The sequence below is a fragment of the Chlorocebus sabaeus genome, chromosome 23 (genome assembly GCF_047675955.1).
Source record: "Chlorocebus sabaeus isolate Y175 chromosome 23, mChlSab1.0.hap1, whole genome shotgun sequence".
NCBI lineage: Eukaryota > Metazoa > Chordata > Mammalia > Primates > Cercopithecidae > Chlorocebus > Chlorocebus sabaeus.
The window spans coordinates 79,225,945-79,250,042 of NC_132926.1; the positions used below are offsets into that span (position 1 = coordinate 79,225,945).

At 36.5% G+C, this 24,098-nt stretch overlaps 1 protein-coding gene across 16 annotated transcripts in view; it reads right to left on the reverse strand.

The window, feature by feature from the left end:
- PAM (peptidylglycine alpha-amidating monooxygenase) overlaps positions 1–24,098 on the reverse strand; it is a 282,912-nt gene that overhangs the window by 227,510 nt on the left and 31,304 nt on the right. Inside the window, exon 1 of one of the 16 annotated variants that reach the window (XM_037985175.2) lies at positions 3,603–3,627. The exons of the other annotated variants lie outside the window; for them this stretch is intronic. The gene's annotated coding sequence lies outside the window, so the exon portion shown is untranslated. Of the gene's footprint in view, positions 1–3,602; positions 3,628–24,098 lie in introns of those variants that run through there. 16 annotated transcript variants of the gene reach the window in all.

Genomic DNA, 24,098 nt, shown 5'->3' on the forward strand with positions numbered 1-24,098 from the left:
TTTCTAATCTGATTTTCTCACATTAATTATCTTGAGGCATTTTAATATCCTTGGGGATGATTACATTCACTGAATTAGGTCAAAGTTTCATAGTCTCTATTGGCAATCGTTGGTTTAATTTATGATTTTTCAGTAAAAATATCGGATGTGTGAATTTAATGTTGATTAAGTCAGCCATGCATTTTGTTATCCTTCTATGGTGGGTAGAATAATGGCCCCGAAGATATTCATGTCTTAATCCCCGGAGGCTGTGAATATGTTAACTTACATGGCCAAAAGGACTTTGCAGATGTGCTTAAGATTAAGGATCTTAAAATGGGGAGATTCTCCTGGATTATCCAAGTGGGCCCAATCTAATGACATGACTCTTCTAAAGAGGATAAATTTCCTGGCTGCAGAGAACCAGAGAGATGGCAAAGTGAAGATTCAGTCTGTACTTGCAAGCTGTAAAGATGGAAGGAGGTGGCCAGGAGCCACGGAATGCAGACAGCCCTAGAAGCTGGAAAAGACAAGGAAATGAATTATCCCCTAGAGCCTCCTGAAAGTAGATGTAGCCCTGCTGACACCTTGATGTTTCAGTGCACTGAGGCCGGTGTCAGACTTGTAACCAAGAGAACTGTAAGATAATAAATTCGTACTTTTTAAGCCACCAAGTTGGTGGCAATTTGTTATAGCCAACAATAGAAAACTAATAGTTATTATGCTACTTTCATCACTCTTGTAATGGGAGAAAATAAGTTTAAAAGTTGGTTAGGAAAAAGTACTCAACTCCAACTAGAGAGTATGCTGCCATGAAAATGAAAACTGGCCTGTAGAAGGATGGGCACCAGTTCCAATCAGCCCTGGCTCTGCCACTGAGTGAACACAGAAAACTGAGTAAAGCACTTAACCAGTCCCTCACAACCTGAGCTTCTCCTACCACTGGACAAGATGTTTATTTCCAAGTCCATGTTCCCCATATAAGTTTTTCTAATTCTTTTGGATACTGGTTTAACTTCTTTTTTTTTCTTTTTTTGAGATAGAGTTTTGCTCTTGTTGCCCAGGCTGGAATGCAACGGCGCGATCTCGGCTCACCGCAACCTCCACCTCCCGGGTTCAAGCAATTCTCCTGCCTCAGCCTCCTGAGTAGCTGGGATTACAGGCACGCGCGACCATTCCTGGCTAATTTTGTATTTTTAGTAGAGACAGGGTTTCTCCATATTGGTCAGGCTGGTCTTGAACTCCCAACCTCAGGGTGATCTGCCTGCCTCAGCCTCCCAAAGTGCTGGGAATGCAGGCGTAAGACACCATGCCCAGCCTTAACTTCTTATCTTTCTAGTGAGAGCCAAGGTGATCCTTTTTCTGCCATATTTCATTCATCTCATGCTGGAAAAGTCTATAGATCCGACATTTCCATATTTCAGCAAAAACAAGTTTAAGTATCTGTACAATTTAAAACATCTTTATTAGAGCATAAAAATAAAGTAAAAACTTTCCTAAACCAATTTTAAAAATCACCGCCTAAAACTACTTGGAACTACTTCCTGATTCAAGCATGAAGGAAACTGTAATCTTTATAGTACACTCTTTATAGTGCTGCTCATATCAATCAAGTCAGCAGAAGTGTATTTTCATGGATATTTTAAGGGTTCAAAACTGCAGAAATATTTTTTAAATTATTACTACAAAGAGTTATTGAAGAAATTAAACTATGTCACCCCACACATTAACATGGCAAAGAACAAAAACCTAATATAATTTAGCTTAGAATATATTATTCTTGTTTCCAACATAAATATTAGGTAAGTGTTTTAATGAAAAGGTTTTCAACAGTATGGAAGCAGTTTAGATTGACTTACTTTCTTCAATATTTAACCTATTATAATCTAAATTAGAGAGTAATTTAATTTTTCCTACTTTTTAGAAACTTTTTCTGATAGTAATTACCAAGTAAATTTTCAAACACAAACAGGATTAAGTATTCAAAATAGTGAAGAAATTAAGTCAAAGCATTTAGCCTATTTTCAGGGCAGAAAGAAATTCAAAGACTAAGCATTATGATATTTAAGATAAGACATATCCTTCGCTTACAAGCAATTAAATTTAAATTTTTAAGCAATGTTTCACCCTCTCTCACAACTATACTTCTCACTGACTTTGTAAAAAGGTGAATCATCTCATGCAGAAATAAAGCAAGTTAGACAGCAGGGTGTATTTCAAAAGGCTTCAAAAAGACAAGAAACAAATGCAAATTTTAGACATTTCTCTAGAGACGGACAGTCTAAACCATTTACCTACCTATCAGCAAAGCCATCTGCCTGCCTTCCACACAGAATAAACGTCCAACTATATAAAGTAATGGGAGCCGTCCCAGCCCATCCACTGCACTCTTGTTCTTTTTTCTCTGCAAAGCTATCTATTAATTAATTAGAAACTGCTGTTATCTACCACTTCCATTAAAATTCAGTTTTGTTTGTTTGTTTGTTGGTTGTTTTTGGTAGAGACAGGTCTTACTTGCTTTATTGCTCAGGCTGGTCTCCTGGGCTCCAGCGATCCTATCACCTCAGCCTCTTCAAGTGCTGGGATTAGAGGCATGAGCCACCGTGCCTGGCCAAGTATTACATTCTTCACAGAATGTACTACTGAATCATCCCTTGGGAATCAAGAAGAAGAAATAAATGCAAAACTAACCTCATGGGCAGAACTCTCAGAAGGAAGAGATTCAGAAGGAGGCTGATAGAGAGGAACTGGTTGTGTGTCTCATTATTTATTGTTTATTGATAAGGCATACTGTCAGAGAAAAACTGAAACAGCACTAACTTCTCGAGGCAAATGTTCATGTATCACTGTTCTATCTGAATGTTATAAGTGGTTCTACTATATTCTTTCTGTAAAGTTGAACATAGCTGGATTATCCTTAAGAAGGATGGATAAGTATTTAAAGAAAACTTTCATGAAGCACTAATTGCATTCATCACAATAATATAAGCATTATTTTTACAATCAAATTGTGTGAGATATTGAAAAGCAATAAAAGTGTGGCATATCTATGGAATGGTGATTATTACTATACTCTGAACTCCATACATCTCCCTTTCACCAACTAAATCTTTGTCCTGTATGTTTTGATTTCTATAACATACAAATTCTCAACTTAACATGGCTCTTCTTTCTAATATCTTCCCATACCATCTTAGATATTTCACATGTTAATACCATTTAAGCTGCCAATATCGTTTAAAATGCCAATACAATATACTTACACACTTTTAAAAAAATAGCCCTACTTGCCCTGTGACACTTGTCAAAATATTTTAAGGAAGTTATATATTTCGAATAGTTTGAAAGAAAAACCTATTGCTGTCTACCAGGGACAGTAGCAGACATTACACTGTGCATTCAGTTTTCTTTATAAGCCTACCCCACATGTGCCTGCCCACACACACCTACGCGCACACACACACACACTTTAAGTACAAACTACAAATCTGTTCTAAGTAATTGACTGAAATGCTCCCATTCACTGTGATTTCAGTCAGTAGCATATCTTAGAAAGCAAGAAACCAGAAACAGAATAATAGAAGCATTTAGTAATTCTTCAATATGCAAAACAAGGCACTTACCTTCCATTGCTACAGATGTCTGAAATCTGCTCACTGGAAAGCGAGCAACGAGAGAGAGGGGCTTTATCGCGGGGTGAATCATCCCCACGGAGATGCTCTGAACAACCCCTGTATGCATACTGACATCATCAGGAGAGACTTGGAGGCAGAGGATACTATGGTAACCAAGCAATGTGCTGGGAGACAGAAGCCTTTAATTGCTTTAACAACTTCCTGGGGTTCCAGCTACCAGGCTTGGATTTGCTAAGTAGGAAATGAAGGTTGTCACAGAGGCAGCGGGTGTGACACAGAGCAAGAGGACTCGATGAATTCTGAATCTATTAATTGCGATGTGACTTTTTAATGACAAATATCTTTACATGATTCTGTTAGCATCATTCCTCTCACATCTGAAGCTCTGACGCAGGCACAAGTCAATAAATAATGCTCCCAGGTAGCAACAGTCTAAGTATTCATATATGGTTTTCTCATTTAACTAGCATTAACACTGTCACATTACAAACATCCTTATACTTAATGGTGAATACTTCATTCCCTTTGAAAAGAAAGCTCACATCTGTGCTTTTGGAGTTCAGCTTACTGCTAACAATGAAAACTGACTCTATTTACTTCTCCATGAGGCGGCAGCTGCCCATTCTATTTATCTTCTAAATCCTTGCCAATACATCACTTATCCAGAAAACACCTCCAGCGAAATGCCTAATTATGACACCCAGACAAAATCAGAAGATATCTGTTGACTGCTGCCACAGTTTTCTGGTTAAGTCTCTTCCATCACAGGCAGAATTTACTTCTACTTCTAACAATCCTCCAAACTACACATAATTTAAATCTCCCTTTGAAATATTTGTCATTCCCTGCCTCTCTCACCCACATTCAGAGGAATACAGCCTCTCTTTAAAATATCCAGTTTAAAGTAATTGCTGAAAATAACAATGTTTCAACATCAAACCAAGTCTATAATGAAATACCACATTTATTTGATCAGATGCAACACTTTAATAAGTATATAATTTATCATCTGTACTATGAAAGCTATTGTTTTCTTCTCCATGAATATTAGATTGACATGTTTTTAAACAATACTGCCATCTAATTTTGCTACTGCAAATACTGTAATTGTACAGATAAGCAAGTAACTTACCAGATCTTAAGATATTCATATCACAATAAAAAATGAAGGTTGTCATTCTGTACTGTATATTTAGATCTCAGCTAGTTCAAAGAAACTATTATTATCTCTACTTCAATTTAGATGAAGCTAAGCCTACCTTTTAATGTTTCCCTTGTGAGTAAATAGTGTGCAAATGTATAACAATAATACTGCTTAGAAAAACAGTAAAATGGATTACAATAGCACCAATTTACAATCTGGAATATGTAGAAAATTTTAACTTAATTGATAAGTTGGGCTTTTCATTCCCATACAGATTAGAAAAAATTCTGAAAGCAAAATAGCAAAGTCAACCCTCACAAAAACATACAGTAATTCAGATTTTTCTAAATACAGGTAAAGTGAAAAAGCTTTCCAACAAAATGGAATTACTGCTATCCTTTCATTTGTTCTTCTTGAGATCCTGAGTGTTAGAAGCAAAACCGCAAAGTTTACTATAAATTAACAGTACAAAACTCTGTGTGTGTGTGTGTGTGTGTGTGTATCATACATATATTCAAATTTTAAAATAAATACATGTATTCATCTGAATATGCACTGAAAAATGCCCAGAAGACACACACCCCATTGCCAGGAGCGTTGCTTCTAGAGTGTCAATTGCAGACTAGGTTTGAAGGAGAGTCTTCCAATTTTCATATTATATGCTTTTAAAAGGTCTTTATTTAACTATGAATATGAGTTACTATTGTAATTCAAACAATGGAAATTCACTGAACTGCGTTCTGAGCTTACAATCCTGGCTTACCTGCCCTCAGAGAAGGCCAGTGACAGCTTCAGTGGTCTAGGTCCTAACAGGCTAGCCAGACTATTTCAAGGTTGTTTGAAACAACTCTTAGGAGGAGATGACCCACCTGTCTACACAGAATTAGGGTGTAAAAATCAAATAAAGGTTATCTAGGCAATACACACACAAAAAGGGAGCACTTGTTTTGACTTTTCCAGAGATGTAGCAATCATACAGAACAGTCCAACAGTAAAGCTGGTTTGTTAGATTTACTTTTAAAAGGTACCATTTTAAAAAGAGCACATCCAAAAATAAGACCAAACCAAGAGGTCTCTGACACTATGAATGGCTGAAGGAAATATGGAAGACCACCAGCAGAAACAAAAATCAAGTGTGAGTGAGAAAAATGATCCCACGTGGCCAGATTTTGGGGCCTGTTAGAGATGCTTGCATTAGAGAAAAGAGGCCTAATTTCTCCAACCTCCATTCCCTAATTCCAGGCCTCATTTAGTTTTTATTTTCCTCTAAATCTACAAAACTGTCACGGTGTCTTGTACTGGTGTTCTATTTCCTCCCACCACTTCACTAAATATTTTGGTCAGCATGATCTCACCACCTTATTAGAGAAGATCATAAACTGTTTCTTGAATTGATAACTTCCCACAAAAATTACCTCTTCTTTTGATTCTCAAGGACAGCAAGAGACAAACCTTGTGAAGTACACACCCACAGAAGTATGAGGTCCAGAGGTTAGAAGCAGACCTGGAGCAGGGGCAAAACCTACCCAATAGCAACACTGGCCCCATCGAGCTCTGATATGTTTTTGCTGGATAACAGTATACCTTCTTTTATTCAGAGAAAAACACTTCTTTCCCAAGAGGATCCTAAGACTTCAAAGACATCTGAACGATAGTGTAAGTTCTCAAACTGAAAGAAAAGAACAGTTAGAAGGGAAAATGAGGGGCAGAGTATGGTGATTCATGCCTGTAATCACAGCATGTTGAAAGGCCGAGGCAGGCGGATCATGAGGTCAAGAGTTCAAGACCAGCCTGGCCAAAATGGTGAAACCTCGCCTCTACTAAAAATACAAAAATTAGCCGGGTGTGGTGGCGCATGCCTGTAGTCCCAGCTACTCAGCAGGCTGAGGCAGGAGAATCACTTAAACCCAGGAGGCGGAAAGCACATCACTGCACTCCAGCAGCCTGCCCGACAGAGAGAGACTCCACCTCAAAAACAAACAAACAAACAAAAATGGAAATGCCCTTTCATAAGAAACAAACAAACCAGCAGTATTTCCTAAAGAAATAACCCTATCAATTTTCAAAAGTATTATAAATCTCATCTCTCTCCCAGTTAACCACCTTAAACTGATGTTTAGAGTTGAGCAAGACCCTGAAACTTACTTATTTCTTAAACTAAGTGAATTCATCATGGCAAGTGCCAATTCAGAAGCAAATGGGGGTTAAAGTCCCACCTATGAGGGGGCAGTTGGCCAGGATTTCTAAAGCCCTGACTGTCAGCTACAGTGGCCATTCTGCTAGTTCCTTCAAGTCACTTTTCTGAGGATAAGGCAAAACACCCTTAATCCTGACCCAGCTTAGCCTCATAATCTAGGTTGAACTTCCTCCTAGTCCAGACGAGCAACAGTCATGGTTCCTCTAATCTCGATAGAACATTTTTTTTTCTAAATCCAGTTAAGATGTTCCAAGGACTGAAAAGTGACAGTGGGATGTGGGACTTTATTATGAGCATTTGGATTTCAATATGTTAATTAAAACTAATTCATACTGACTTAATGAAAAAGTAGTCCAAGAACTTCTAATGACAAAAGCGTTGTGACTCACCATCACCCTTAAATCCAGTTAGCAGCCAACTTTCCCTGATCCATCTCTTCCTGTTCCATTCCCACTACTGCCCCTCTAGCTTAGGTCTTCTTTATCAGGCATCTTATAATGTTCTGGCTTCCCTGACTTCAGTGTCTCGCTCCTTTAATAATTCTATTCATCACTTTGTCCTTGATGCGTCTTTATAAAACATTGCCTTGACCAGGTGACCACCAAACTCCAAAACTCTAAAAGGCTCCCCGGTGAGCCTCTAAATCAAGTGCACATTTCACTGTTTCAGCATAAGCCCATCTTTACCAGACAGACCTCCTGATACTTTAAGTAACAACTAATTAGACAATCTGATGCACAAATGTGTCCCCATACTTTCCCTCCTCCAGGCCTGTGCTCTTACTGTTTCTTCCCCCTGGAATTCCACATCTATCTCCCCATCCCCCCTGCAGCCCTCACACTTCTCCTGTTTCTCCTCCCTACCAATCCAAACCCTATCAGCTCTTCAAGACCCATCATTAGAAGTCAATTCCCTCTCAGAATTGTCAGTGTTTTTAACCTTGAGAACTGCACTTAAAACATACTTTTGCATAGTTATTTATCAAGTTGCCTAATTTCCTACTTTCTTTAATCTTCTGAAAGGTAGACATAAAGTCAATGTTCACCTCTTATTCTATACACAGCACCATGCCTTGCATTTGGCATTCCCTCAATAAATACTTATTCAATAAATAAACACAAAATTTATTATATCCTATTTTTCCATGGTGCTTAAAATTCAATTTTTTCAATCTTTTAAAGAACACAGTGTGGTAGGGAAAGGTAGAAATCAAAATTTCACTTTTAGAAATGAAAAACAAAACAGAGGCTCAAAATGATTCCGTGGTTCCTCCTGTGTCTCATGGCTTCTAGAATCCCTGATGCCCCAATCTGCTCCTTACTTGGACCTCTACTGCTTCTCACTGCAGCCAGAGAGCAAGTGTGCTCCCATTCCCTCTTAGTGAATCCACTGTGTCTAAAGAATTAAGGCTGGAATGGCCTTAATTTTTCTTCCTTACTCATGTCCTATGGCATCATTACTCACCTCATCCTAACATTCTCCAGGCAACTTATGAGGGATGAGAGAAACATCTCTTGTTACCCATTTCTCTAGCTACCATCTTATCCTACTCAAAGACAAAGCATCTTATCCTCCTCTGACTGCTTTGGTGATTCAAGTCGAGTGCATTACTTTTCTTTTCTTTCTGTCTTTTTTTTTGGACACAGAATGACTCTCTGTTGCCCAGGCTAGAGTGCAATGGTACTATCACAGCCCAGTGCAGTCGCAGTCTCCTGGGCTCAAGCAATCCTCCCACTTTAGGCTCTCGAGTAGTTGGGACTACTGGCATGCACGACCACACCCAGCAATTTTTAAATTTTTTTGTGTGTGTAGAGATGGGGTCTCGCTATGTTGCTGAGGCTAGCCTCCATGACTTTCCTAAATATCACTTCCTCATTTTCAAAAAGGGAAGAACAGTAGTACCACTTCATGCTGTAGTTATGAAGATAAAGATAACGCATAAAGTACTGGCACATCACAAGCACTCCATAAACAGTAGTTATCATAATTAATAATAATAAACGAAACCACAGATGATCGGATGACACCACCTTCTTTGAGAGGCTTCATCTGTATTCTGGAACAGTACTGTAACGGGGTGATGCAGAAATAGAAATTGGCCAAGTAGGGCCCTTAAGAGTTTGAGTAATTAAGTGGGGCCTCAGTTTTTTTAATATTTAAAATGAGCATGTTGGTCTGCTCCAATACAACACGCCATATGCTGTGAAAGTGTTCTACGGCAATTCTTTGACCTCTCCCGCATAAATATCTGCCCTCTTCTGCAACCAATCCCAGCAGAGTGCCCATTGTATGGGTCCTTTTCTCAGTCTATGTGATAGACTGAAGCTACGCAAAGCTTTATCCTTAAAGAATTTTAATTTCACTTTCATTTAAAGGTCCAGAACTACATCTTTATACGATCTCTGAACTCACCCAAGAGTTGATTAACTTTAATATTTTCCCCAAACTAAACACAAATTATAAAGCCTTCAATGTTTTGAATCTAAAAATCAAAGGAATTATACATGATGGCTTACTCTAATACCAAAAACTCCCTTTAACATTTCAAGATTCTAATTTTGATTTTAAGTCCCAGAGGAAGAGCTGGATTAAATTCTAATATATTTTTTTTCTAAAGAAGCTAGTTTAAGATAAGTTCCCATTTTTGTCTCTCAATTAGTGGAGTTTAAAATACCTTTTCCCTGGGATACAAATAAGGAACTTTGAGGGAAATGTAGAGCATTTTTGTGACTCTAACCATAGATATTGTTTTCATGAAATGAAAGGAAGCATAAGCGGGGTTAAGGAGGATGCCTGCAGCCTAAGAAGACCAGCAGAGCCGAAAACATCTGACAGCAGGATGTAGGTTATAATGCTTCTGAAGGAAGCAAGGTTTTTTGTGCAAGGGTTTCACAAAGGGCATTCAGGCAGGACTGTGTTTGGATTTAAACTAATCAACCAGTCAGTTCCACAGTGCTACGATTCTTTCTGTTTAACTGATTAAGGCAGGTTTACTGGCAGTTCCCAAATGATGTCAATAGCTTCTAAAAGGTCAATTGCAGCCAGATATACCAAATGTCCTACAATAAAAAGAATCAGTAATTACTCCCCTATAATCTGTGGGGTGTGAATTATCCTATTTGAATCGAATGCCCTGATTTTTTTTTCCTAAAAGCTGAAAGATAATTTATACGTTTTAATGATATAAACTATAAGAAAACCTGTTTTATTTTATACTATGTCTAGTTAAAACAATATAAATAGCTCAGTTTCAGTATCACATGGTGAGGTGAGGTGGAATCCTCCAGTCAATAAGGACTATGTTAAATATACTAACTTGTTATAATAAGCAAGTTAAAACCAAAGCAATGTTATTATCACAAGCTCACAAAAAGAAAGCTACAGCTGTATGTAACCATTGTCAAGTAAGAAATGCTCAGAAAACAGCAAGTATATAAAAATATATATACTTATATATTTTCCAAGCCATGTGGAAAATTCCATCTGGGTTCAAAACTGGATTCTAGCCCTTTGGGAGTTTCTTTAAAATCTGATGTTTCATTGTTTTTCCCAAGCAGTAGGGGATTTAATGCATTCTTGTAAAATATTAATTACACATGTCTTGGGCACTAAGTCTAAAAGGAAAAGGGAACAGAAGATAAGCCCAGGATGCTAGAGTAGAAAGTGATCAGGACCAGCTCTTGTCTGTCTATGTCCAGACCAGGGACTCAAACAATAACTGCCAGCCCAGAGACTCAAAGGGAGTTCCAAGAACTCAGCATAGTCGCCTCCCTCCCATTAATGTCCCTGACCTTTATTTATGAAAAAGGAAGCAATGTTGCACAGTTTTTTAGAGCACAGCATGGTACCTAAATCCCAGCTCTGCCACTTCCAATCTCTGCGATCTTGAGCAAGCTACTTAACCTCCCTGGGCCTCACTTTTGTCACCTATAAGATGAAGGAAAAAGAATGACACCTTTAAAGGTTGCTGAGAGCACTTCTGAGAGCCAGGTAAGGCCACTGCTCTTAGAGAACTTGTATTTTAGAGTGAGAGGTAAAACAAGGAACAATTAAAGAAATAAATTACAATTTCGTATACATGCAAAAGGGCTCTGAAGAACCGTAACGCAGAGTGATTGGATAAGAGACTGACTGGATGGCGGGATGACTGAGATACAGTTGGCAGAGGGAAACCTCAGTCTCAGAAGAAATGACGCCTGAATAAAGGGAAGGAGGATGATGCATAAAAATCGAAGGATAGAGGCTTCCAGGCATTGAAAGCAGCAAGAACAAAGGTCCCAAGACAGAAATGAGCTTAGAATGTTTAAGGAACATAAGGAAGCCCAGTGTGACTGGAGGACAGTGAATAGTGAGTACAATAAGTTTAGATACCCATTAGACAATGAAATGAAGGATCCAGGCAATTAATGAATGCATGAATGGAGCTTGTGGTAGAGGATAAGGCTGGAGATGTAAATTTGGGATTCACCTACTTAACACAAATCTCTGTAAAGTATTCAACACAGTCCCCAAACATTGCTGTGGATAACCAATCTCTCCATCCTCACCTTTCCAAGTACCCAAATTGATATTTTCATTAAGGAGGCTGTCAACAAAAGAGAAAGAAGAGAAAAGATGAGTAGAGTTGAATTAGCTCAGGGAGCACAAATACATTTCATGTTCAATGCCAACTTCTATGAAATAGCAGGAACTTCCTGGTGTTCTATGTCGAGATGGATCCTGAGGTCATGTAGGAGCCTGTGTAACAGTGTGTTCCCTTACATGCAAAATATTATAAATGCTAAAGATTTCTAAGGCTCTGGAACTGGCAGTTTTTGTTCGTTACCAGTTTCATTTTGGTACTTCTTTCTCAAAATAATAGTATAAATTTGATACCATTACTACACCTATGCTATAGTTAAGAAATATGTTGCTGAAATAGCATAACTTACTTGCCCAAAGGGATCAGCCTTCAAATAGTTAAAACTGATTGGGTGTATCCAACTCTGGAGACCATGTTCCCACCCAATGTGTTATGCATGAAAATTTGCAAAAATAAGCTCCGTTTTTTGTCTCCCCCTAACCACAGTTTAAGGGTCTTTTCACCTGAGCCTGGTATATCTGGATGGAGTATGGAATGTCTTGTACAATCATCACTCAGTCTGGCCTGTTCTCTGGTTTCTAAATACACACGTTGCATTGTGAAGCAGGCATCCAGGCACTATTCTTTTCTATGCTGATGATGTTAGTGCAAAGCATCCTATTTGTTAAAATGCCAAGTCCGATGTGATTTAGTGATTAAGTAATCTTGTAAGCAAGCTGACATAATTTTAGAAACTGTCAGAATTCCAGGTTATTTTAGCAATGGTTGCATCACCTACCCTATTCTTCAGTTGATGGCTTCTTACCTAGCTGCTTTTAAAAACAAACATACATATTTTCTCAAAGGAAGTGATTGACATTGCTATGTTACTTCATCCACACAACAGCAGATTCATATACATTAATTTATAGGAACTTTTAGTAATTTCATCCTAAACAATAAAATTTTTAATTTCAAGGATTCTAGGACAGTGAGAAGTAAAAACTCACACAAGTTATATACAAAACACGAAACAGACAGAAAAGCTAAAATATTTTAAATCCAGAATTACCTTCTTTTCCCTTCACCCACCAGTTTCCTTCCTACCTATTTTCTGTGAGAGAGCTTTATAACAGAAAAAAATGTATGCCTATACTACATTGATTTGATTCCAGCAAACTAACCAGAATTGGAATTTTTATTAGCAAGAGCCATCGGCAAGAGCAATAATACACTATATCTATCAGTGGTTAGTTTTATTCATGAAGCCATGCTGGGTGAAGAAAAAAAGAAGTAAAGCTAACTTCAAAGCATTATTGAAAGATGATTAACTCTCTAGCCACAAATGAAAATCACAAGCTACTTTGATGTGGGAGAATTTTTAGTGCCTAAATTTAAAGAAAAGACATCTACTATACAAGTTTAACCATTAAAAAAATTCAATAATATAGCTCCTTTGCAAGTTGAAAACCAGTAATTACCTAAGGGAATAAATAAAATTAGAACTCAACTTCAGAAATTATGCTTTAAAAGCGAAGCTCACAAACAATATTCCTCCCTCATCATATAGTTCAGTGGCAAAATGCCAGGTGTAATATGTACAGTATGAGAAACAGAACTCTTTACATTGTCATTGTCTCACATCACCCATACGACACGGTACTTTGGGCACTGATCTAGCTGCATGCACATCTTTATCTCAAAAATTCCACTGAGTTCAAATTTGAGTGTTATTCAATGTGATACATAATGACAAAGACTGTGGTTCTATAAAAAGAACTTGTGCCAACACTTAATTTGAAACTAACATTGGCAATGATCTGAAATTGTTAATCCTGGGGCCCTAAGCAATCTCTGTCATTATATATAGTATATGCCATGGTCTATTTTTACACAAAATTGGAAAATTATTCTTTAGTATGTATAATTCTTAAAGTTTGTATAAAAATAGGCCATGGAATATACTGTATGAATTTCAAGAGAAAATGGAAATTACCAAAAAGAAAAGTGAGTGGGTTGAAATGTGTTATTATTATTAGTAGTAGTAGTAGTAGTAGTAGTAACAATGGCCTAACCATAGAGGAAAGGTGGAAGGCTAACACCATGTACTTTACATGGCTTCTAACACGTAAATACATTTGACCTGATACTATTTTTTAAAATATTTGTATTTAGTAATCTGATTATACTTAAATATTCTTAAAACCTAAATGCTGGAACATTGCCAATTTTCTCTTCTCTTTCCTACCACATTGACTTATCTCTATCAATAATTATTTGGAAAAATATTCAAGACAATCTCAAAAAATTACTGTGCTTCATTATGCAAAATGGAAATGCAGCTTTAAAAAATATTCTGCCTGACATTCAGTTCTGTATCCTGCTACAGCAGGTCAAAAGCCATTAGCCACCTGCTGAAAACACATACTAGGAAACAAAATGTCCTTCAAAATCATTTTGCATAAGGTATTCTCAAAGCAAAATGGATGAGGTTATATTCTAAATGCTTATGAATGTGATGGCTCATAAATACACTCACCATGACATATTAATTTTAAAATAATATTTAATAATGGTCATATGATTTAAAGCCTTCACATTGGATTTTTAAAAGCACCATGTCTATTATGAGAGAAATGGAAGTTACAGAAGATACATAAAATAATCAACCAGTTCAATACTATATGGCTGTTGCTGTCTCCTTTTCCGATAAAAATAAGAGACTCATTATTATTCCTGGGATTCCTAGGACAATCTCTGTCCTGCCAGTAGTCTTCTGAAGAATGACCCAACAGTCCTTTGGTATTCTAAAGATATTCTTTAAGTCTGTTTGCACAGAAGTAGCAAAACACCAGCCCTTGTGCTGTTGCACATTCAAAATAATTCACAACTCATTTTTGTTTAGCATTTTGAAACTCGGCAATGAAGCATACAGCTCTCTATCATTCTTCTATTATTAGGTTCCATTACCAATTATTACATAAATGGTCATTTAGCACTTTGTACAACCAGGTACTGAGTTAAGTGTTAGAGACACCTTAATGCATTCAATCCATGTAACAACTTTATGACACAGGTAATATCTATTGCCATTTTACAAATAAGAAAACCAAGGTACAAAGAGGTTAAGTAGCTTGCTCATAGTTATATAGATAGCAGATGACTATTTCAAAAATTTATAGCTTCACTCATGTAAGATAAGGGAATGTGAACTTCTGAATATGATGAGCAAACGAAAGAAAGTGAAGGAGGCAAAGTACAAAGAGAGTTGAATGAAAGGACTGAATTGAAAGAAATGCTTTCTCTTTCACAATTTTCTCTAATCTTATTTGGCTGACTGTGGTGCTTAAAAACATGACAATAAACAGGTGAAAGAATTGTAACCAATTGGCAAGAGCAAAGATGACTCCTACCAGACACTAGGAGGATCAGTATTTCTTGCCCTATTTAAAAGGTGAATTTCCACTGTGCAGAACTGCAAATATCCAATCTCATTGCCCAAACTCTGGGATGACCTCTGGGAAATAAATAAACATGTTGGTACCATGTCAGATTCCCTGGCTGCAGAGGCACAGATCAATCTATGAGTCCTAGACTATTCACCAATAAGCCTGGTTCCTAACGAGGATTGCGGGTGACCTTTGGAGACTGACTTCATGAGAGGCCTGTGGAGTTCAGACTATTAGCTACATCTACTGGTGTTGCCCTCATTAACTTGAACAAATAAAAACTGGTTTGCAAAAGATCTCAAATTAGCTCCTGATACAAATGTCCAGTACCTCTTCCAAGGGCCCAGATCCAAAAATCTGTCAACAGATCATAGGAATTTTTGCTGAGGCTGGTGGGTATTCAGATTTGTTTGGATCATTTAGAAGCCTTTAAACAAAATATGACAGGCCTCTAAATCTTCAAGTATAAACTAAACAAAATAACTCATGGTTAATAAACTATGAACTCCAAAAAAAAGTGTCTGACAAAATGGAAATTGTAAAACATTTCAGGAAAAAAAAATGCACTAAACTCTCTGATAATAAGGTTGGAAAAGATTCCCTTTTCCGCACCCAAAACAATGGAATGTAAATCCCTGCTTTAACTGAAGAGACTTGCCATTTATTTTATGGCTGAAGACCAAATTATACATATTTTTGTGACTTTCAGTCAGGGATCAAGGTCAATCACCAGATATTCTCTCACACCAACAACACAGCAGCAGCACAAATACGTACGTTCCTCATCCCTTTCAATGTGAATTTTTAATTTTGGTTTTCCCTCTCATAGCAGCCAAGATTTCTTCATTCGTCAAAAGGGTAGCCATTAAGAAAGTCATTTAGTTAATAAACTAGGAAATTAGCTAGCCTGATACAAAAGAGATAGTAACAACACTAACAGCAATCTGTGCACACAAATTAAAGCAGCATTAGTTGCTCTGATAAGCACTTTTAAACGGGTACTGGTACTCCAAAAATGGCATCACCAGTATGAGAGGTTAGACAGCAGTTTAAAGCATTTCTTCCTGTCTCATTTGGTTCCTGCAAAAATCTCAATGATAATTTTTGAGTTTTACCTAAGGATGTGCAGCGGAAGACAGCAGCAGAAAGAGGAAACAAGAAGTATCAGAGTAGGATAACTCAGGATAACTCATCTCCCATTCCAAGCACTTTTCTTTTCCTTTCTTTTTTTTTTTTTTTTTTTTTTTTTTTTTTGAGACATTGTCTCACTTTGTCACCCTGGCTGGAGTGCAGTAGTGCCATCATGACTCACTATGGCCTCAACTTCCCAGGCTCAAGTGATTCTCCTGCTTCAGCCCCACAAGTAGCTGGGACTATCAGAGCACACCACCAACTCCTGGCTAATTTTTGTATTTTTTGTAGAGATGAGGTTTCCCTATCTTGACCAGGCTGGTCTCCAACTCCTGGGCACAAGTGATCTGCCCACCTCAGTCTGCCAGAGTGCTACAATTACAGGTGTGAGCCACCGCGCCTGGCCCCAAGCATTTTCCTGAATCTTCTTTTGTTACTCTTTGGAGCAATCAGCTAATGCTTGTTTAAGTTTGAAGAAAGCTAAATAACCTAAGTAAACAACACAATGGACGCAGGACTTGAGAATCTCATGAAAGACAATGCCAGATTTTAAAGTACATAGTCATCAAACAAAAAAAATTAGCATCAGAATGTTCATAGCCACATGTAAACGTTCTATATTTTTTAAGCTGATAATCTCCATTTAATTTGTACATGTAAAAATTTTTTGGTAGTGGAATCAGCATAAAATATAAATATCACTGTTTCATATTGAATCAAAATATCTTCAGTTTTCTACAAAAAATAAATCTTTTTCTTCACCTAACCTTCCTTGGTACAAAAATTAAATCTTTCTTAATATAGAAGAGGAAGAATCTGCTAATTCAATAATACTAATTTCTTCTTGCTGATTAAAAAAGGAATGAAAAAATCTTCCTCATCTAGTCACTTCTTATAAAATGCTTAAAATGCTTTGTTCACCATCGACTTTAATAATTCCTTCCTTCAGTTGGTGGAAAACGTATCTAAATCAGTAAGAATCTACTTCTGCCAATTCCTTTCAGGAAAACAACTTTCCACCTGCCGAAATCATACCTCCACTCCAGACTGTGGCCATTCCCTGCCTCCCTCCTTCACCTCAGTGGGACCCTGTTATCCTGATCCGTACAGCATTATGCTGAACTCCCAAGATAAGGGGAACAGAAGATAACCAGCAACAAGTATTCATGTTTAAAGTATCATTCAAATAGTTCTATAAAATAGAAAGCCAGAGTCTCAAGGGGGTAGTTGGCCAAGGATAAATAAGCCACCTCAAGTATAATATAAATTCAAAAGTGTTAAATAAGTAATAAATTTTACTTAAATTTACCAAATAAAAAGATCAGTGGTTATATAAATATGGTCAATACATTTTTCAAAAAGAAAATATATGCATTTAATTTGTTAAACCAAAAATACTCAGATAAATATAGCATAATATATTCAATACATATTTCACATATTGCAGATTTTAAACGTTTTTTTATTCTAAGTATAAAAGTAATCTTCTCTTACTGTAATCACTACAAATTGATAAATTAACTGTGTATGTAAACTTAGGATAAAATACTTGCTATAATTACTTTAAGCATTTAATATTTTCAAAATTGTTTTAAAATCTGTTACTGGCTCAGTTTCTTAAATGACCAGGGATATTTCTACATTGCTGCTTGTCTGAACTTTGAAACAAAACTAGTACTTAAAATGTTGCATTTAAGCAATAGCTGTTTTATTTAAATACATTCTAATAGTTCCAAAATTTCAAACATTTTCACTGACAAGTGTTTTTGGTTGTTCTTGTTTTGTTTTGAGACAGCGTCTCACTCTGTCACCCAGGCTGGAGAGCAGTGGTGCGATCAGGCTCACTGCAGCCTCTACCTCCCAGGCCCAAGCAATCCTCCCACCTCAGCCTCCCAAGTAGCTGGGACCACAGGTGTGTGCCACCATGCTCAGCTATATTTTAATATATATTTTTGAGACAGGGGTCTCCCTATGTTGCACAGACTGCTCCCAAACTCCTGGGCTCAAGGGATCCTCCGAACCTGCCAAAGTGCAGGGGTCACAGGCATGAGCCACTGCACCCAGCCCACTTACAAGAAGTCTTTGATTTAAACATTAGAAATGGAAAAGCTGAGACACCTTGGACTTAGTTGATATGGAAGGAATTTTAAACGCAAAGAATCTTAGGTGTTCTATAAAAAATTCACACATTCAGAGAAGGTATCTTACATAATTTTTAAAGGGAGAAAGGAAAAAGTACGAGTAAAACATTATTTTAGTGCCTCCTATGAGGCCCAAGATTCGTAACCAACCATGATGCCAAAGGGAAGATTTTTAGAGGAATGAAAATATTATTTCAATTGTACTTGATCAACATTAGACTCCACTAGGAGGCACTCTGCACTTAGGTGCTACTGCATGACCTAATACTTCTGTGTCACTTTGTGTGTGTGTGTGTGGCTGCAGAAAGCACATTTCCTGCTCATAATCAAAGTGTCAGCCAGTAAGAGACCACCATCATAGCTGTGGTAGGAGCCTCAAAAACTGAAGGTGTATTCTGATTTGTAAGAAAACCAACGGTAATCATGTGTTAGAAACTCTTCACTGGATAAAATGATGGTTTGCAGGGTTCATTTAAATAGGGAAGACTTCTAATGTACTGAAAATAGATTCCAAATTACAAATACTACTTTTGTCATCAGCCTTTCATGTTATTACACTGCCCCATTCCAACTCTTCACAATGCCAGTCAGTGGCAAATGGGTTACCAGGCATTATGTTTTTGAAAGCTCAAAAGAGTGCACACAAAGTGCCCAAAGGCAACCAAAAAGACCTTAACAGTCAATTGCTTGGTAAATAGATAAAGAAGAAAAAGGTTTATGTGATTGCTATCTGCTTTTTATACAAATACATGCATTTCCTGGAACATGGTGTTTGTTTTGAAAGTAACCTCCACAGTCTTTCCCCATGTCGTTTATCAGTACTGGATTGGAGAGCAGTTTATGACAATAAAGATTTCATTTACCTTTAATATTTTTCTCAACATTATGATTTTAGATTACTTTTGTCACTTCCTATTCCCTCCAGCATATACACAAATGCACATATACACACACATTAATGTTAACCTTCATATGTCTAGGGTGAATTTCCTAAATTCCATACATACCACATTTAAATATAAATTACAACCCCCAAACAATAAATGGCACTAATCTCCATTAGTGAAAAAAAGGATCAAAGAGTTGCTCAAACACTCTGCTGTAAAGAACACAAATCTAAGCCATAGTCCATTTTTTATTTTCACCCTTATTAGTATGGGTACAACTTCTCTAAATGTTTGTATATTGCCCAGTAGAGCCGACAACTGGTGTTGTTTCAACAATATTTGGAGTAATGAAGCAGATCTAAATTAAAATGTTCCCTATGGCTATACTTCCCTTCAAGAAACTCATATGATGTCCTAGATAAAACCCTAGAAACAAGCTATGTGAAACTACCTGCTTTATCTACTGTAAGACTAAATACAACTAATTAATTGGCAGGATTTCAAGCCAGGGTTGAAAGAAGGGAATTTACTACAGTATGCCTATCTTGCATTCAGAAACAAACCCCAAGTAAAGTTAGTTATCTAAAGAGGTTTTTTGGTTTGGTTTTAAATTTTATTTATTTTTTCTTCAGTAACACTTAGCAAAATGTTGAAAACAGGAGAATCTGCTGGAGAAAAAGTAGTTGCAAAAGAAATAACATACGACTGGGTATGATATTTCATCATTTGCATATTCCACATTTTGTTTATCCATTCATCTGCTGATGACCACTTAGGTGGTTTCCACCTTTTGGCTATTACGAATAATGCTACAGTAAACATTGGCATACAAATGTCTATTCGAGTCTCTGCATTCAATTCTTTTCAGTACATATCCAGAAATCGAATTGCTAGATAAGTTTTGCTTTAACACACAAATAAGTCTTACAAAAATAAAAGAGGAAAACATCAACAGAGTACATGCTGAAGTAAAAATAATATAAAAATGTTCAAAAATAATATAAAAAATGTTCGAGTTATCCATCCAAATTATAATGTATTCTCAAATTGGTAGTTAAAAGAAAGAAAATTAAATTCAGGTTGGGAAATGGGTGTTCTCATACAGACTGCCACAGAAATATCAACTGTCACATGGTTTTTTAAAAGAACAATTTGGCATATATTTATCAAACACAAAAATATCCACACCCTTTTACTTAATTTTACTTCTAGGAATTTATTTTAAGAAAGTAGAGATAGGAAAAAATTAATCTAAAAGTATTTTCATCAGAGTGTCATTTATAACAGCAAAAACAAATTTCTAAGCTCCCAGTAATAGAGGACTGATCGAGGCATAAAATAAAATGTAATGCAGCTACTTAGATGCAGCTGTAAAAGAACATTTAGTGACATGAGAAAATGTTCACTATCTAATGCTCAGTGAAAAATACTGCTCAGTTATCTTAAGTTTATGTCTTATGGTTTTGTATCTCTGTTTGTATATGTGCATACATGCATGAACAGAACAGCAGAATGGCCGAAACACAAACAAATGATATCAGTGCTTATTTCTGGGTAGTAAAATAATGGGTAATTAAAAATATTGTCTTCTTTGTGCTTATGTTTTTTGGCAGTTGACAATTTTTCATAATGAACAAGTATAATTCAAGAAAACAATGGGGGGAATATGATTGCTCAGAAAAATAAAATTATGTGACTTCTTATATCTGATGCTGTTTCTGAGAACTAGAATAGCACTGCTGAGAATAATGAAAATAGTGTTTCTGTAAGAGGCTAAAATTGATTCTATGCCCACAGAAATGAAGAGAGAGGCATTGCTTCTCTACCTGGCAAAAGTACCTCTGTCTAACCTAATACCATATGAAGAAGCTCTATCAAACCTAATACCACACGATTAGGATAGGTTTCTCATCTTATCACTTAGATCTATTCCCAGGATAATAGTCAAATCATCCTCATAAGAACCATAGGCTTAGTGAAAGCTACTGTCATTGTGAAATAAGCAGTAAGATGGCTACAAGCTCTGCTGTGATATCTCTAAACCTCTTTGTGCATCTATACAATGGGAATAATAGCACTATCGATCCTAGAGGCAGTCTTTCAGCCAAACTAATTGCCCATTCTCAGATAAAGTTATTGTTTTTTATATCAACAACAAAAAGTTGTGGCATAGCTAGGACACATTCGATTCCATAATCTACTGTATTGGACAGGATATGTTTTGATTATCTGTATTTTAAATGCTGTGTTTTCTATCTGTTCACTGAGCATGTAAGCAGACTCTAAGAGGTGCAGTTAAGCTGATTATTTTGCACACGAAGCTATGACTATCATTTCCTGAATGAACAAATAACAATCAGCAAATATTTACTGAGCATCTTCCATGTTCCAATAATTATGTCAAGTACTGAAATAAAATATTTTTTAAATATAGGCAAATCATTCCCCAGATCACATACAAGTTAAGAAAATTGTAATTTTCAAAAATTTAGTTTAATGATAACTACTGAGTATTTAAGAATATGAATAATTGCCTAACCCTTACATTTATCTTGTTAGTTTCTTCTCTAAAGAACTGGAAGCATTTTGTTCCTTTATAACGTCATTTTAGTAAGTTTTGTTTTTTTATTGTGGCAAAGTATACATAAAATAGAATTAGCCACTTAACCCATTTTTAGGTATACAGTTCAGTCACATTAACTACAGTCAAACTGTTGCACAACCATTACCACCATCCATCTCCAAGAACTTTTTTATCTTCCCAAGCTGAACCTCTGTACCCATTAAATAGTAATTCCACATTCTCTCTTCCTCTCAGCCCCTTGCAACTAGCATTCTATCTTCTGTCTTGAATCTGACTACTCTAGGTACTTCAAGTAAGTGGAATCAAACCACATTTGTCCTTTCGTGTTTGGCTTATTTCACCTAGCATAATGTCTTCAAGGATCATCCATGTTGTAGCATGAGTCAGAATTTTATTCCCTTTTAATGCTGAATGATATTACATCATATGCATATTCCACATTTTGTTTATCCATTCATCTGCTGACAACCATTTAGGATATTTCCACCTTTAGTCTATTCTGAATAATGCTATAATAAACATCGGCATACAAACGTCTATTCGAGTCTCTGCATTCAATTCTTTTGGGTGCACATCCAGAAATCGAATTGCTAGATAAGTTTTGCTTTTAGCACTCCAACTTCCAGTAAACATGTCTTCTGATTTTTAAAAAATCAATTATCATCAAATTCAGTCTCTATACTGAATTTTTAACAGCCAAGGATCTATTTCATTCTCTTTCACTGTATGCTTTTAAAACCCAAGTTAAAAAACAAAAGTACTGCTGATACCTATGATGTAAGGTGTAACTCCCAATAATGTCAGCATTAGCTAACTTTTCTCTATCAAAGTCCATCACTCTTTGGTAATATCATCCAGAAATACTCTTCCAGCTTCTTCACACCTAGCCTCTGACCATTAGTGTCAACCAACAGAGCACTGAGCCACCAAATTTCTATCACTGCATCTGACATGTTCCCCTGACAACGAACACATTCTATCTCCCACTTCCAGATAACACACATGTATTTTAATAATGCCACCACAACACTCACAACTTTGCTAATAAAATAATAGTTACTTAATAGGCAGAATTCCAGCCAAATGGAATAAGAACAATGCAATATGTCTCAGGTAAAAGGATGACCCTCCTCCAGCATAATATTTCACTTCATATCATCAAAAACCAGATGTAGCACCATTGGCCCATAATACAGATGTTATGATCTGTTACTCAGTGGTGTCAAAAAAGGATTTCACAATACTTAACAAAAATTAATTTGTGAGGATCCTTTGTGCTTTTTAAAATTATATAAAAATAGGTAAGGCATTTCATCTCTATTGTGAGTGGAAATATAATCTAGAGATACAAAGCAACCATTTAAAAATTCTTAAAGGTGAATTACTGACCAGTTGAGGAGAGAAGTGAAGTTTCTATCAAATTGCATCCAATACATAACTTCATGACACCAGTGGTATGATGAAGCTATGAAAGTCTTTCTGACAAAGACCATAATAACTCACTGCCACCTTCATCAAAGCTGGTGAGTTATGGAGTATATGAAGGGTAATTACCCTTCAAATAAAGTATGTGGGCAGTTTCTTATGATAAATGTTTATTTTAAATATATAAATTATCACACCTTGTTAAACAATTCAAATCAGGCTGTGATTAAATTATAAAAGAAAATTACTTCAGATCTGTTCATTTCTCATCCCAGATATCAAATATAAGATGATTTCTATTACTAGATTCCAGTGAGTTGTAGTGAAGTAAATTGGAGCTGTGTGAGTGCAAGTGAACTGAAATAGGACTTTCCTCAAGTATTTTTACAGTGAGGAATAGCAAAGGATTTTTCACAGATACGATACTATTTTAGTTCTTAAATCAAAAGCAAATTGATCTATTTTGCCAAATCTGCCAATAATGATAGCAGCAACCTGGAAATATCTATCATACATGAATAATTTAATAAATCCCAAGGCAGAGACTCACTATTCTGGTTTAGAGAACTCCAGTTCCATAGATGGGAGATATGAATACTGGAAATACCCACCAACATTTTCTGAAAATAGCCAACATTGTTTTTCTCTGAAATGCTCTACAATTGGTTGGATTTTCCATTCACTCACCAAGGGATTCATAAGGAACTACGGGTCCCCTAGGAAGTATCAAATACACATTTCCTTGCTGAGAGCTGCATAATAGTTCTCTTCCAGGAGTGAAGCTGACTGGGGTCTTGTTCAAGCTGAGTTTAGGCATTTGGACCATACAGTAGCCTATTTTCTGTACCTTTCACTAAGCCCAGGAAATCTATCCCCATAGTTGGGCACAGATTTCCTGGACTTAGTGAAAGGTATAGAAATTTACATTCACATTTTAGCTGTTAAAGGAGGCAGTTTTGTCCCCA